At 41.5% G+C, this 15,469-nt stretch overlaps 1 long non-coding RNA gene across 1 annotated transcript; it reads left to right on the top strand.

Annotated features, from left to right (window-relative positions):
* Positions 1–2,094: 2,094 nt before the first annotated feature.
* LOC125341917 lies at positions 2,095–10,964 on the top strand. Its single transcript, XR_007209106.1, has 3 exons — positions 2,095–2,366; positions 6,673–6,734; positions 10,779–10,964. It is a non-coding gene; the product is annotated as an uncharacterized LOC125341917 (long non-coding RNA).
* The last annotated feature ends 4,505 nt before the right edge of the window (positions 10,965–15,469 follow it).

Raw genomic sequence — 15,469 nt, 5'->3', positions numbered from 1 at the left:
GCGATCCCCGAGGCGCGGGCCCCCCCCCCCGCCCCGGGCGGAGGTGCGCAGGTTGTGCATAGGTCTGCGCATGCGCCGGCCCGGGGGTTTTTGTTTTTTTTTTTTTTGGCGGGGGACGGGGGTGGGCGCGCGGGAAATGTGACGTCGCCGAGTCTGACCCGGCGGGGCGCGGGAGCGGCCCGGGGCTTCTGCAGGTGGGCTGAGGCCTTGGCGGAGGCTGGGAAGGTGACCTTTCAGAACGAACGACTCGAGGCCTTTTCTCTGCGGGGTGTGTGCGCGCCGGGCCTGGGGCTCGAACTCGGGGCCTGGGCGCTGGCCCCCCCCCCGAGCTCCTTGAGACTCGCTAGCGCTGGAGCCACCGCGCCTCCCCGGGTTTTCATTGCAGATGAGAGTCTCACCGTCTCTCCCACCCCTGGCCGGCTTCGAACGTTGCCCCTCACCTCTTAGCTCCGCGGGTAGCTTAGGATCCAGCCTTCTCAGGACGCCTTCCCAGAGCCACTAGGGCCTATACTAGTGGGGGCCACACTAAAGATATGGCGGGGGGGGGGGGGGCCTAAATATAGGGAACCTGATGAGCCTTGGGGAACGTGAAGGTTCAAGGCCTGCCGTCCCTATAACCGAGTTGTATTAAATCTTTCCCCACTTCCATTAACATCTTTCTGCAATGCAAGGGAAAGTCCGCTTGCCCTTGAAAAAAACCGAAGGTCACACCCTCATGGAAATCCAGAGCTGGTCCCCGCCAGCAACTCCCAGCATCACTTGGTGGTGTTAAGGACACACACGGGCGCGCCCGCACGCTAAAAATAAAGCACCATGTTGTGTGTCTTTTAAAGTCATTACATGCTAATGGTACATATGATGTATACAACTTTGGTTTTAAGAAGGTGATTGCTTTCACTTGTCCAGCTCACGTCTGTTTCTTTCGTAAAGCTTTCCTTGTCCTCCCACGTGGAAGATAATCTTGTAATTACCCACTTTATTTCTCTCCTAATACCCATTCGTCTTGGCCTTTTCTTGTCGGCAGTTTTAAGAGCTACCAGATGGTTAGAATCTGCCTTACGGGACAGATTTCTTCAGGCTCCTAGGTAAGCCTGGCAAGTTACCATCCTTTATTTAATTTGCTTTTCCAAAAGAACTAAAACATTCATTCCTTTCAAATTTCTGACTTTCCAATTTACATGTTTACTCTAAGAAGATGACATCATTTGTTTGGCCACTCCTCAAACCTTTCTAAATCTATAAGCATTATCTGTGGTCATCCTCTATTTTTTTCCTCCTTTTGCAATTTAGGCAGTTCCCTTCTACCTGAAGCAAATGTTTACACTTGTGTTCCCTTATCCTTTGTGTGTGTGCGTGTGTGAGCATGTAGTGTAGTATATATGTAGATAGCATTTTATTAGCATATGTAAATTATACAAAGTAATGGGTTTCACTGTGGAATTTTCATACATGTATGCAATGTACTTATTTGTATGTGATATATATGCATACACTTAAAATGTGCATGTGTCATATTTCCCCATTATCTTCTTTTGTCCCCCTTCCTCCTTACACTGGTCCCTTTTCTCTTTCTATATATTAATCTCATGTTAACTTTCCATATGCTAACTCCCATGTCTTTTTGTAGTTGTTGTTCTAGAACTAGGACTTGAACTCTGTATGAGGCTTTCACTCATTGGCTCTTGTTCTACCAATTGAGCCATACCTCCAACCCCAACTTTGATGCCTTTTTTAATATCGACCCCACATATGAAAGCCTGTATCATTTTGAAAAACTGGCTTGTTTCACTTAACTGGTTTATGTTCATATCTTATCTGTCTTTGCTGGCCTGGACTGGTGGTCATTTTCTTTCAGAGATTGAAAACATCATTCCAGGGCTGGGAATATGGCCTAGTGGCAAGAGTGCTTGTCTCGTATACATGAAGCCCTGGGTTCGATTCCCCAGTACCACATAGTATAGAAAATGGCCAGAAGTGGCGCTGTGGCTCAAGTGGTAGAGTGCTCGCTTTGAGCAAAAAGAAGCCAGGGACAGTGCTCAGGCCCTGAGTCCAAGGCCCAGGACTGGCCAAAAAAAGAAAACCTCATTCCATGTCTTCCTTGATTTTTGACATTTTATTGAACAATCTTGTTATTCAGCAAAGGGAAAAGCTTCATGAAATGAAGAGGAGACCAGGCCCAAGATTCTAAAGATGCTTTCCCAGTGGGATCACACAGGGTGCTCTTAATTTCTCTAATAATGAATGGTGGAAAGAGATCCATGGTCCATCTACCAAGGAACTTTAGTGCCTAAGATTTATGGAGAGATGGTCATAGAGTTACCAACTACCTAACATATCAAAGCTCCAATCTCCCAGAAGGAACACAGGTATGTGGTGTAAGTCATGTTGCGTGGGAACAGTCTGAGCACAGTAAGTCACTCTTACTATTTAGGGAAAGTTCATATTCATGTAGGAACTTTAGGTAGTTTCCAGATGCCAGGCAAACAAAGACTAACATTGCAAGCTGAACTTTCTTTTTTTTTTTTTTTTTGGTGCTGTTCCTGGGGCTTGAACTCAGGTCCTAGGCGCTGTCCCTGAGCTCAAGGCTAGCATTTTACCACTTGAGCCACAGCTCCACTTCCAGCTTTTTGGTGGTTAATTGGAGATAAAAGTCTCATGACTTTCCTGCCCTGGCTGGCTTTGAAGCACAATCCTCAGATCTCAGCATCCTGAGTAGCTAGGATGACAGGCGGGAGCCACTGGAGCCAGGCTTACACAGCATGTTGTAAGAATGTTTGGCCTTCCTATGTTAACTCTTCTGCAAAGATAGTTACCAGCCAAATGTGTTCTGGCTTGCTGGTTTTCCTTGTCCTGCTCCTCTTCCTAGAAAGAACATGATTTGGGTAGGAAGGCTTTTTATTTTGTCAGCTCACTGGCATAGCTAGGACGCCTGTATTTCCAGCACCCAGATATTACCAAGCAAAACCAAAGCCTGGAAGCTCCCTGTCAGCTCTTTCAAGGTGACTAGCCTGTTTGCCTTATCTCTGCCTTCCACAGTCTCTTTTGTTGTTTTGTACTTATTGTCCCGGGTTTTTAGCTGTTCTTAGAAATGCAAATATTCTTCTTGTTACATCTCAAAGTCTCTGTATTGCTTTCATGTTTATAATTAGGGGGGAAAAGCAGCCTTTATTTCTGCTTTTAACACAAAATATGTGTATAGAATGTTTCCAAGTACATGTATATGTAAATGTATAGTCCAAACATTGCAAGGGAGAAAAACATCACTATGTGATTGTACTTATTCTAATAAAGTATTTTCCCCTAATTATAAAGATAATACTTTCTCATTATAAAAATGTTTCTGTGGGTAGAAAGGTAGGTTGCGGGTGTAGAGCACTTGCTTAGCATGTGCAAGGCCCTGGGTTTAATCTCCAGCATGAAAATAAAGAAAAAAAATCCTACTTTTCTTTGACACTGGTTACTCATGTTAATTTTCTTTGTTTGGTAAGTGAAATGAAACTTCCAAAGTTAATGATGGCAGAGTGACAGGATATAGTCACCTAATTCACCATAATTTTACGGCAAAAACTGGAGGAAGAGTAGTAATTTTCTTGTTCAAGTTTAGAGGCAGAATGATCCTCTTCAGCTGGTGATCTGGTGGGCACTTTCCCAGGCACGGTGCTTCTAAGAACATTGAAACTGTGCTTCCTATTTATATCCAAGATCACGTGCATTGGAGATTATATCTTCTTAATCATGATAATTACAAATGCCCCATCCACACATTCCAGACTAATGAAAGCATATTTTAGCATAATATATTGTTGCCTACTCCACATCCAATTTGGAATCTTAAGCAAGAACATCAAATTGTTTTTATGTTACTCAGTATTTCACATTATGAGAACAATTTCATTTATTTTTTATATCCACAGTGACTCATAAGTGGATAAATTAATATCCCTCATGCTTCAAGAAGTATTAATGAAATGTCTAGACAGTCACAGCCTAAACATTTATAACATGAAAGCAAATTTGATCACCAATCAGCTATTGGTAATGAATAAGGCTCTCTGTTTTATTATATACCCAATTTCAAGGGACATTTCTTTAGCAATGTATTTATTTCCAAAGAGCACAGACATGTTTATAGAAGTAGTCTTGCTTAAAAATTATTCTCCTGACCTCAATTCCCGTTTGTAAAGATGAACTTACTGAGTAACAGAAAGATGGAAAATAAATAAATTCTATGCTTTCCAGCTAATGTGACTTAATTTAGTAGTTCTCAATTAAGAGCAAGGACAGTGATTTATCTATGGCTACTATTTGGACACTTCGGGTTTCATTTCTCTGTCTTGTTGAGGAAGTACAAACAGAAACCAACATGAGCAGCAAAGAACCAATCTACAAATTCTAATGTTCAGAGACTGCTGTCTTGGTAAACCATAAAGAAAACATAGAACATACATTTTTCTGTTTGTTTTCCTTTGGGGATAAGACATTTTGATATCATAAGGATATAGTAAGAACAGGATGAAATATGTCCGTGCTAGCCACAAGGGCCGGTCCAGCCGGTGGCCCCAGTTTTGCCTTTTGGTCCTGGCTTTCCCGGTTACCTGTGCAGCCTGGTGGGCCTGAAAGACAGCAGTTGGTGTTAGGGAAAGTCTTCATAGCCAAGGCAGAGGCCTCAGCTTTCCCTTCTTGGAGTCAGACCCCCAGGGAATGCAAAGAAGAAGGCAGCTTGAGGGTCTCAAGGGCAAATCCTTATGGTATATTGGGGAACACCTCATTTTTTGGTCTCATCTGGAAAATGAACATGGTGATGCCCCCAAAGGAGGCCAGGGCAAAGGACAGGTCATCCCCAGTTCTCACCCTGTCCTGCCTTCCAGACAAGCGCGGTGTGGCATGGCCTCGGGCTCAGCCCCCGCGTGGCTGCTCTGGTGGGGGCCAGGGAAGAGAATGACTTGGGGGCATGGGCTCTAGGAAGAGCCTGTTGAGCACCTCAGGGCGCTGCCCACCCGTGTAGGGTTTTAATGGGTCATTGCTCACAGTGCTGAGCTGGAGGCCTGGTTCAGCAGTGCTGGCGGGGCAATGAAGGGGACTTAGCCAGGGAGCACCAGTGCAAACCCCACCACTACCAGAAAAGGAACGCGGGGGAGAAAGAGCAGGAGCCATGAATCCCCATCGGAAGTGGAAGGACTGGAGATTGTGGTTCAGCCATACTGTGGAATGGACCACAGCATTCACAAGGAGTGGAGCAGATGTGTGTGTGTGAACGGAAACCATCACGAAAGGGCCCTGATAGAGGAGGGCGGGTGAGGACGTTTCTAGGTTGCAGTGATGCGATACTACAATGCTAAGTACTTCTCCACACACTTAGTACCACGCAGTGCCCTGCCTAGGATGAGGAGTGGCTACACACCAACCAGCCATCACATCCCGTAGAACAGCTTCCCAGCATGCTTTGCTATGCACCCTGTCTTGATTTTTTATACTCATAAAATGCACACTTCTCTCTGCTACATTGTAGAACATTTTAATCAGGCCATCTGTGGTTAAAAGTTTGAGTTACATCCGAACACAACTGCTATCATTTGTTAACAGTCTCCCGACCGTGGAATGGTTTAAATATACTGAACTTTTCATTGTTATTTACTTATGCCTTGAACTCAGGGCTTTTGTGCTGACACGAGCGCATATATATATATATATATATATATATATATATATATATATATATATAGTAAAGGTGATGTAGAGGTATTGTCCCTGAGCATTTTTGCTCAATACGAGCATTCTACACTTGAGCCACAGCTCCACTTCTGGGTTTTTGGTGGATCAATGTAGTTGCATGTGTTCTCTTGCTATCCTCCAGTCTTTTTAGATGCACCACCTCATCACTACTGCACGGAGGACCAAGCCTCTTAACACATGGCACAAACCAAGTGTAAGTCATAACAAATATATTGCTTTTCACTTCCAGTTAGTAGTCACCAAATCTGATAGCTGGTATTATTCAATACCTCCAGGTTTTCTTTTTAACAGACATGATATAGTCAGGACTATGAGAAAGTACATGAACTAGCTACCTGCCTGACTCTTATTGTGCGTGATTGTGTTAATTAACTGCTGCCATGACCTACTTTTCAGCTATACCCCACTTCCAGTTCTCTCCCTTTCTCCTTGAATGGGCCCAATCTGTGATCATTTCACTGGTTATGGTATTAAATGACTCATGCTTGACACATGCTAAAATCAATATGTCTAAGAAATGCTTTTCATTTGGGTCGCATATTATCATTACAACCATTGTGCAAATAAGGAAACCAAGATAAAATAATGTTAAGTAGTTAAAGGTCAGACCACAAGTTAACAGAACACTTTAAACCCATTTGAGTTTTTCTGTGACTCCTATCACCATAGTCTTTCTCAGGTATCAACAAATCACACTTTAAATCTGTCTTCCAGTAATTGAGTGGATTGAGTTGGGATTGGAAAGTGGCTTGTGATAATGATACATATGAGCCATCATCCTGTAATAAAATGAAGGTGTCTGTCATCTATTTGAAATTATCACTCAGAGACTGAAGAATGAAAAAGCAACTAAGAATTATTCATTGATATGAGTCATTGTTCTCTTCCTTCCTGAGTAATTTTCCCTTGGATAAATTATATAATCTCTTTTTGCTTCAGTCCTTCCATCAATTATATTGAGATAATGGTGTTTATCTCCCAGGATCATCATCTGATATGTGGTAAGTGTTCAATAAATGCTGTCTCTCTCTCTCTTTTTTTTTTTGGCCAGTCCTGGGGCTTGGACTCAGGGCCTGAGCACTGTCCCTGGCTTCTTTTTGCTCAAGGCTAGCACTCTGCCACTTGAGCCACAGCGCCACTTCTGGCCATTTTCTGTATATGTGGTGCTGGGGAATTGAACCCAGAGCCTCATGTATACGAGGCAAGCACTCTTGCCACTAAGCCCTATCCCCAGCCCTGTCTCTCTTTTATTATTATTATTATTATTACTGTATTCTGTCTTTTCTTTTTTGGTACTGGGGATTGAACCCAGGATGTTGCACTTGCTAGACAAGTGCTTTGACACTGAACTACATCCCAGCCCCAAATGCTGTCTTTTAAAGGTCTCCATTTTAGCTAGGCGCCAGGGGCTCATGCTTATAATCCTAGCTACTCAAGAGGCTGAGATCTGAGGACCCTGGTTTGAAGCCAGACTAGGCAGGAACGTCCAGGAGACACATCTCTCCCATAAATCACCAAGAAGCTGGAAATGGAGCTATGGCTCAGAGTGGCTATAGAACACTAGCCTTGAACACAAAAGCTCAGGAACTGTGCTCAGGCCCTGAGTTCAAGCCCCAGGACCAGCGCACCCAAAAAAGTCTCCATTTTACACTGGTGGTTTATAAAGCAACACTGTGGGCCAACTGCTGATTAAATAAAATACTTTATATGTTACTATATTTTTTGAGAAACAAATGCCTGGTGTGGGAATTAAGTTGGCTCAAATGTAAACGAATCCGATGTTTAAGAAATCCCTTCAAAGAAAAGAGGGTAATTTTCAGCACTCATATGACAAATTGTATTGCTCTAGGAAAACTGACCTCTGGACTTATTCAAAGATACCTTAACCTTGTGCCTCAGTTCCTTCCAACTTCTGGAAAAGAAAAGGTTAATATTCTTTTTGAGTCTCAAATCCTGCTTCCTATTCTTCACCGCAGTGTTTGTACTGAGTACCTTCCTGTGAGCCTGCTCTTCATGTGTCGTTGTGCAAAGCGTGGGACGCTCCTTGCCTTAGGGAATGCAAAAGTAGAGGAGAGTTCTAATGTAAAAAGGAACATTTCAAATACATTTTTCACACTAAATCCATGTGTTCATTATGCTTAATTCATAATGGCCACATTTCAAATGCTTGGTAGCCACCTGTGGCTTGTGATGGCTAAACTAGATGGCAGAACTGTGGAGTCTGCCCTCCGTACACTTCATTCTTTGCCCTCTATGTTTGATATTCATTATGATTTTTTTAAGTCGGTTCATTTCAATCCATTTCATTTTAGGAGTGAAATAATTTATAACATGGCCACAAGGTATTTAAAAAAATCAAGCCACCGAGCAAGAGTTTAAACATCTACTGCAAACTTTCAGAAAACTGCTGTTGGATCCATACATATGCAGAGCCATTAGCATTTTTTTTTAGTATATTTTATCTAGTGTCTCTGGGTTCAAATTGATAACATCCATACACTCAGCATTAGCTGGGCTTTCAGTAGCACAAACACTGCAAGTTGTCAGAAATAAGACAAATCCTTTGCTGAAGGACAGACTGCAGTGCCCAACTTAATGACAGTTGGACTGAGATTGTGTTTTTTTCAACTTTACGGCAATGCAAAAGTACTATGCTTTCAACAGGAACCATGCGACAGACTTGGAATTCCGATCTTTCTCCCAGGCTAGCAGTCTGCGGTAAACACCCTCATGGTGGACAGCGGCGGTGACGCCTCGCTTCCAGTTAGCCACTCCATCAAGAGGGGAAACAGAGGGCTGGGGATATAGCCTAGTGGCAAGAGTGCCTGCCTCGGATACACGAGGCCCTAGGTTCGATTCCCCAGCACCACATATACAGAAAACGGCCAGAAGCGGCGCTGTGGCTCAAGTGGCGGAGTGCTAGCCTTGAGCGGGAAGAAGCCAGGGACAGTGCTCAGGCCCTGAGTCCAAGGCCCAGGACTGGCCAATGGAAAAAAAAAAAAAAAGAGGGGAAACAGATACTCGACAGCGTAATAGCTGCTAAGCTCTGGTGTGCCATTGTGTCTTAAGTGCATTTCTTCCGCTCACAGTGGTCTTCGCGGTATGTAAGCCAAGGACAGTCTTTATATGTAACAGATGGAACGTCCATGTAAACACGTGTCACCTGCTTCTCCCAGGTGACTCCTTTGGTGAACTCATAATCTCATCTGTCAGTGTGCACTACTGCCCCACAGAAGACTTAAGGTGATTAGAGGCCACTTTCTCCTTATTTTAAAGGTATAGTTCGCTTTTAATAGGTACAAGATTATGATGTGTAAAACAAAACCCAAGCCCCTAAGGATCTACAGCATGTTCAACAGAAGAAAATGAAGATGGTGGTTTTTTTTTCCTAAATTGCCCCCTTTCAAATCACCCAGAAGAGAAAATTATTTTAAGACTTTATTTTTGCCAGTCCTGGGGCTTGAACTTAGGACTGGGGCACTTTTCCTGAGCTTTTTTCCTACAGCACCACTTCCAAGTTTTTCTGTGGTATTGAGGGATCAAACCCAGGGCTTCATGCATGCTAGGCAAGCACTAAGCCATATTCCCAGCCCCTAAGACAATTTTAAAAACAATCATTTGTTTAGACCAATAGGTTAACCTTTATTCAAATACTTTCGGCCCCTAGTGTGCAAAAATGGACATTAAGCTGGGCACTAGTGGCTCACACCTGTGATCATAGCTGCTCAGGAGGCTGAGATCTGAGAGTCTCATGTATTAAAGCCAGCCTTGGCAGAAATATCTATCACACTTGTCTCTACCAAAAAAGACATGTAGAAGTGTGTGGTTCAAGTGATAGAGCTCCAACCTTGAGTGAAAGCACTGAGAAACAGTGCCCAGGGGCTGGGGATATAGCCTAGTGGCAAGAGTGCCTGCCTCGGATACCTGAAGCCCTAGGTTCGATTCCCCAGCACCACATATACAGAAAACAGCCAGAAGTGGCGCTGTGGCTCACGTGGCAGAGTGCTAGCCTTGAGCGGGAAGAAGCCAGGGACAGTGCTCAGGCCCTGAGTCCAAGGCCCAGGACTGGCCAAAAAAAAAAAAAAAAAAAGAAAAAAAGAAAAGAAACAGTGCCCAGACCCACAGTTCAAGCCCCAGTACTGGTACCTATAAATACCATCATACATACACACATACACATATGCATGCATATAAACCACATACAGAAAAGAAGGGAAAAAAAGAAATGGACTTCAGACTTCACATTTGTCACATATTGTAACTGTTCCTGTAAAATTCACATTGCACTACGATTATGATTCGTGTCTGGGGACTTGTTAAACAACAACAATTGAAATCCTATCTTCCTGTTATCTAGAGATCAAAGAAAATGAAATTCACTTTCAGATAAATTCATAAACAGTATTATAAAAGTTGTAGATCTCTTGAGCTTCCATTTGAGCAATTGTGTATTCAAATTCAAATTCAAGTACCACAAGAAAACTAAAGATGAGAATTTGAAAATCATTTTAGGAGACAAAATTGTTATTTTTCTGGATCAATAGAGACTTGTTAAATAGCATTGAATATAATACACTATGTAGAGATTGAATAAAATGGAGGTAATTTACTAACAAAATTCCCATTTATATGATAGTATTCTGAGATTTATAATTACAATTCTACCATAACTCTATTTTAGCACTTATATAATCACTAAGGTAGTAGCAATAAAGCTAAAAAAAGAAAGTACTCAAAATTATTTTAGAGGATAAAATTCTTGTGTTTCTGGATTATCTTAGTGAATTTGTCAATTTGTTTTGTTGCTTTCAACAATAATAAACGTGCTACATTCACCCTACCTAGAAATAGAATGAAATGGAAACAATTTGCTTTAAAAATTCACATTTTAGTGATGTATAGTTATAAAATGGTATCTTTAATATTTTAATTCTCTCATTTGAGACGTGGAATAACCACTTAATGTTAACCAAGAGAAAATGTCAGAATGACTTTAGAAGAAAACAAAAATGCATGTTTCTAATGCTTCTGATCTTTGGAAACAGGCTCCTTGGTAGTCTGGGTCCACTCAGATTTTCACTCCGTGTAAACAAAAGACAAGATCCAGCACTTGTGCCAAGATGTATTGGCCCATGGATATCTCTTTTGAAAGGATTCTTGGGCAGGACCATCCTGGCATTTTACAGAACAGGGCATGACAGAAGATAATCTTCTCAGGAACACTCCCCTGAGACAGGTCTATGGCACCTATAGCTTTGGCCACTCTTTCTGTCCGGTGAGATTAAATCCATCATCATTCAATGATCACCCCCCCTGTGATGTCATTTCTGTTTGTTCCCTTTCCTGAGGATGTATGTCTTTTGATGTTATCTAAAAAAGGTCCTGAGCATCTGTAAGCCCAGGGAGTACCGGGAGGAGCTGACAATCTCGACTGCTCGTCTCAGGATAGAGAGGGTCGGGTGGAGGAATTTGGTTTGCCTCAGGATGGAATTCTCTGTCCTGGAGCCGTCCCAACCTCATGTTCTTCCTCACTGGTGCTATAGGATTTGAGTTGCTCTTCCGGGGGCAGAAAGATACTTTTAGAGTTGGCGCTTAAGTTCTTCTGAAATCAATTCTCTGGATTATGGTTTTTACTTCTTAAAGTATCAAAGTTTTCCTCAGCCAGTTCAGCTCTCAACTAGATACCACAGATTATTTTTTTTTTCTCTTGAAAATGAGTAAGACTTAGTGGTTGTTTCTGATTTTTCTAGAATTATGTTGGCTCGTTGCGTGCATGGATGATCTTTTCACCTGCTTTGGAGATAGTCTTCTCTTTACATAGTAAGTCCTTTTAAATTAAGTGGTACATGATCATTTATTTTATAACAATTTGTTTGTAACAATTTTAAGTATCTACTGAAGTTCTGGGAACTTACCTCCAAACTAGTTTTTTTCTGACTAATGAAGTTTGTATATTTTGAGACTTAATATCATCCATAACTTTGTTATTTAGACCTCTGAGAGTTTAATGTGTATTTGATTGCCTTTTTCTTTAGGAGTTTTTAAAGACAAGGTTTATTAACTATTCATTAATAACATAGATGTGACTCTTCAGGGTCTTGAACTGGAGAGGTATTCTTTAAAAATATGATACAGAGGCATACAGAGGAGGGGAAAGGTAAATTGGCCTTCATTACAAGCAAAACCTTTTGGACCAAGTGCAGTGGCTCATACTCTGTAATCCCAGATGCTCAGGTGGCAGAGACCAGGAGGATCACAGTTCAAGACCAGCCTCAGAAAAACGTTAATGAGACCCCTCTCCCTATCTCAAACAAGTTGGGCATGGTGGTTCACGCCAGCAGTCCTCTTCATGCAGGAAATATAGATAGGAGGATGTCCCTCAGTCCGAGGATGACTCAGGCAAGAATGTGAGACTCTATTCTAAAATTCTTTTTAAAGAAGAAATGGGAAGAGCAATGGGGTGGTTCAAATGGTAGAATACCTGCCTAGCAAGCACAAGGCCTTCAGTTCAAACCTCCAATCAAATTAATCAATGCAAACAACTCAGTAGCATAAAGACAGCCTAATTCAAGACAGGCAAAGGAGATAACACATGACCAATGAACACATAAAAAATTGCCTAGCTATAGGTGCTGGTGGCTCATACCTGTAATCCTAGCTACTCAGGAGGCTGAGATCTGAGGATAGCTGTTCAAAGACCAGAAATAGAGCTGTGGCTCTAGTGGTAGAACACTAGCTTTGAGCAGAAAAGCTCAGGGACAGCACCCATGCTTTGAGTTCAGACCCACCACTGGAAAAGAATAATAATTAAAAAAAAGATGCCCATCATCATAAGTTATTAGGGAAATGCAAAGCAAAACCTCAACAACATACCACCTCTTATCCACTCCAACAGCTATAACAATCATTGCTTCAAGTTATGGAATATGGCAATTCTTTTCAGGGATGTGGAAAAGCTGAATCTTCACAGCCTGCTGGTGGGAATATTAAATTCTGTAGCCACATTAGAAACCTGTTTTCTCAAAAGGTTAAAGACAGTTACTGTATGAATCAACAATTACATTTCTAGGGATATTGCTAAGAGGATTGAAAACGTAAGTCTAAATAAAAAGTATACATAAATATTCACAGTTGCATTATTTACAGTAGACAAAAAGTAGAAGCAAATAAAACATCCATTGGAGGAATGGGGAGGAACAAAATGTGGCATATCCATTCAGTGAAATATTCCTCCACCGTGAACAGGAAATACTGATGCTTGCTACAGCTCAGATGACCCTGGCAACTATGCAAGATGGGAGAGCCCACTCAAAGACCACATAGTGCTTGATTCATTTTATGAAAAGTTTAGGATAGACAAGTCTTTAGAGTCAAAAATAATTTGGGGGCAGAGAAGAGTGGCAGAAACAAGAAGCAACTGTTTATTGGTTTATTTGTTTTGTTTTTGTTGCCAGTCCTGGGGCGTGGACTCAGGGCCTGAGCACTGTCTCTGGCTTCTTTTTGCTCAAGGCTAGCCCCTCTACCACTTGAGCCACAGCACCACTTCTGGCTTTTTCTGTGTATGTGGTACTGAGGAATTGAACCCAGGGCTTCATGTATACGAGGCGAGCACTCTACCACTAGGTCATATTCTCAGCCCGCAACTGTTTATTGGGTGTGGAATTTTTTTTTTTTTTGGTAGGAAAAAATGTCCTGAAATCAGACAGTGGTGATGGTTGCATAACATTATAAATGTACTAAAACCACAGATTTTAACACATTAAGATGGCTAAATGGTTAACACTTAAAATGCTAAATGGTGCCATTTGGATTTTGTGAATTTCACCTCAATTAAAAAGATCCCTTGGGCTGGGAATATGGCCTAGTGGCAAAAATGCTTGCCTCCGACACATGAAGCTCTCGGTTCGATTCCCCAGTACCACATATATGGAAAATGGCCAGAAGGGGCGCTGTGGCTCAGGTGGCAGAGTGCTAGCCTTGAGCGGGAAGAAGCCAGGGACAGTGCTCAGGCCCTGAGTCCAAGGCCCAGGACTGGCAAAAAAAAAAAAAAAAAAAAAAAAAAAAAAAAAAAAAAAAAAAAGATCCCTCTAGGGCTGGGGATATGGCCTAGTGGCAAGAGTGCTTGCCTCGTATACATGAGGCCCTGGGTTCGATTCCCCAGCATCACATATACAGAAAATGGCCAGAAGTGGCACTGTGGCTCAAGTGGCAGAGTGCTAGCCTTGAGCAAAAAGAAGCCAGGGACAGTGCTCAGGCCCTGAGTCCAAGCCCCAGGACTGGCCAAAAAAAAAAAAATAATAATCCCTCCATTATCCCTCCATTTTATTAATTTTCCACACAGTGTCCCTTGTTCTAATTACATTAAATTCCCAGATCTTAACCAGATTCTCTTAGCCCAGACCTTTAACTTCTGATTTTCTGCAGGGATTTTTTCCCCTGCTTATTAGGATTTTCTTTTACCTTTTTTGAAAACAGATATGGACTTTCGTGAAAGAGGCTTCATTATACCATCTTTTATTGCCATATTATGTTTTTCTTCACTAGACTCATATTGTTTCAAGTCTTAGTTGCTGCTACTTCTAGATTTTCATAAAGAAATTTGATTTTCATAAAGTGATTCTAGACTTTCTTTTGATATCAGAAATGTTACGTTTATAACTTAAGTGTTTGATTCATATGAAATTGAATTTTCAATATGGTATGAGGTATGAACCTGTGGTGTAAAACAAGCCTGGAGGTAGGTTATCCAATTCTACTCTGTGATCTATCTCTTAGAAAGACACTCCTGGATAGAAGAAAATTCATAGGAACATTATTCATAAGAGCAAATCACTGGAACTCTCTCTCATAAGTATATGGGAAATGAATAAATAATAAATTGGTATATGGGTCTATAATCAAATACCATATAGTAGTAGAAATCAAAGATCTATAACCACAAATATAAAGATGAATAAATTCTAAGATAACTTACTATGAACAGATTGTAGAAGAACTTATAATGTATGAATCCAGTTATACAGTATTCAAAAATAGTCAAACTTGAATCATCTATTACTTAAAGATACTATTTCTGTGGTAAGACTGCACAGAAAAGCAAGAGTGTAGTTAATAACACTTCTTTTCAATTCCAGGGACTTCATGATATTGCTGCCAGGTCTGTGTTCCTGAAGTCTAATAACATCAGGTGTGTGATGTGATTAGATCTGTAGGAACTGGGGCCCCTAGGTGTCTGTTCTTGGCCCTCTTTGTGTCACATCATTGGTCTTAGTGGGTTATTTCATCCATCCCCATGATTTTCAACTTCCACGTTCCATGTGAGTGGTAATGACTCACAAACTGGTGTCTTTCCTAAACTCCAGACCCACATATATAGCTGCTGATCAGATATTTCCACTTGCCTTTTCCACACTGCTTCAGATTCTGCATATTTAAAGCTTAACCATTAACTACCCAACTCCTCCACGTCTTTTCAGTGGTTAAGATTACAGCCACCGGTAGCACCCCAGCCCCGTCCTATGAATTTTCCACATACCTTATAATGCTGGGTTGTCTCCATCTTGATTCTGCAAAATTCACAGAAGACTTTTTTTCCTTTCTTTCTTTCTTTTTTTTTTTTTTTAACTTTTCAAAGGATGTCCTTTCCACAAACCTCTGCAGACCTTTTGTTCCCTCAAGACAGTGACTTAAGAGTCTAGGATTCAATTATTCCTTTCATTTAACTCCACCAGTAAAT

This window comes from Perognathus longimembris, chromosome 25, assembly GCF_023159225.1.
Source record: "Perognathus longimembris pacificus isolate PPM17 chromosome 25, ASM2315922v1, whole genome shotgun sequence".
NCBI classification, from domain to species: Eukaryota; Metazoa; Chordata; class Mammalia; order Rodentia; family Heteromyidae; genus Perognathus; species Perognathus longimembris.
Note: the sequence above shows the minus strand (reverse complement) of the source record. Positions and strands in the feature narration are given on the sequence as shown.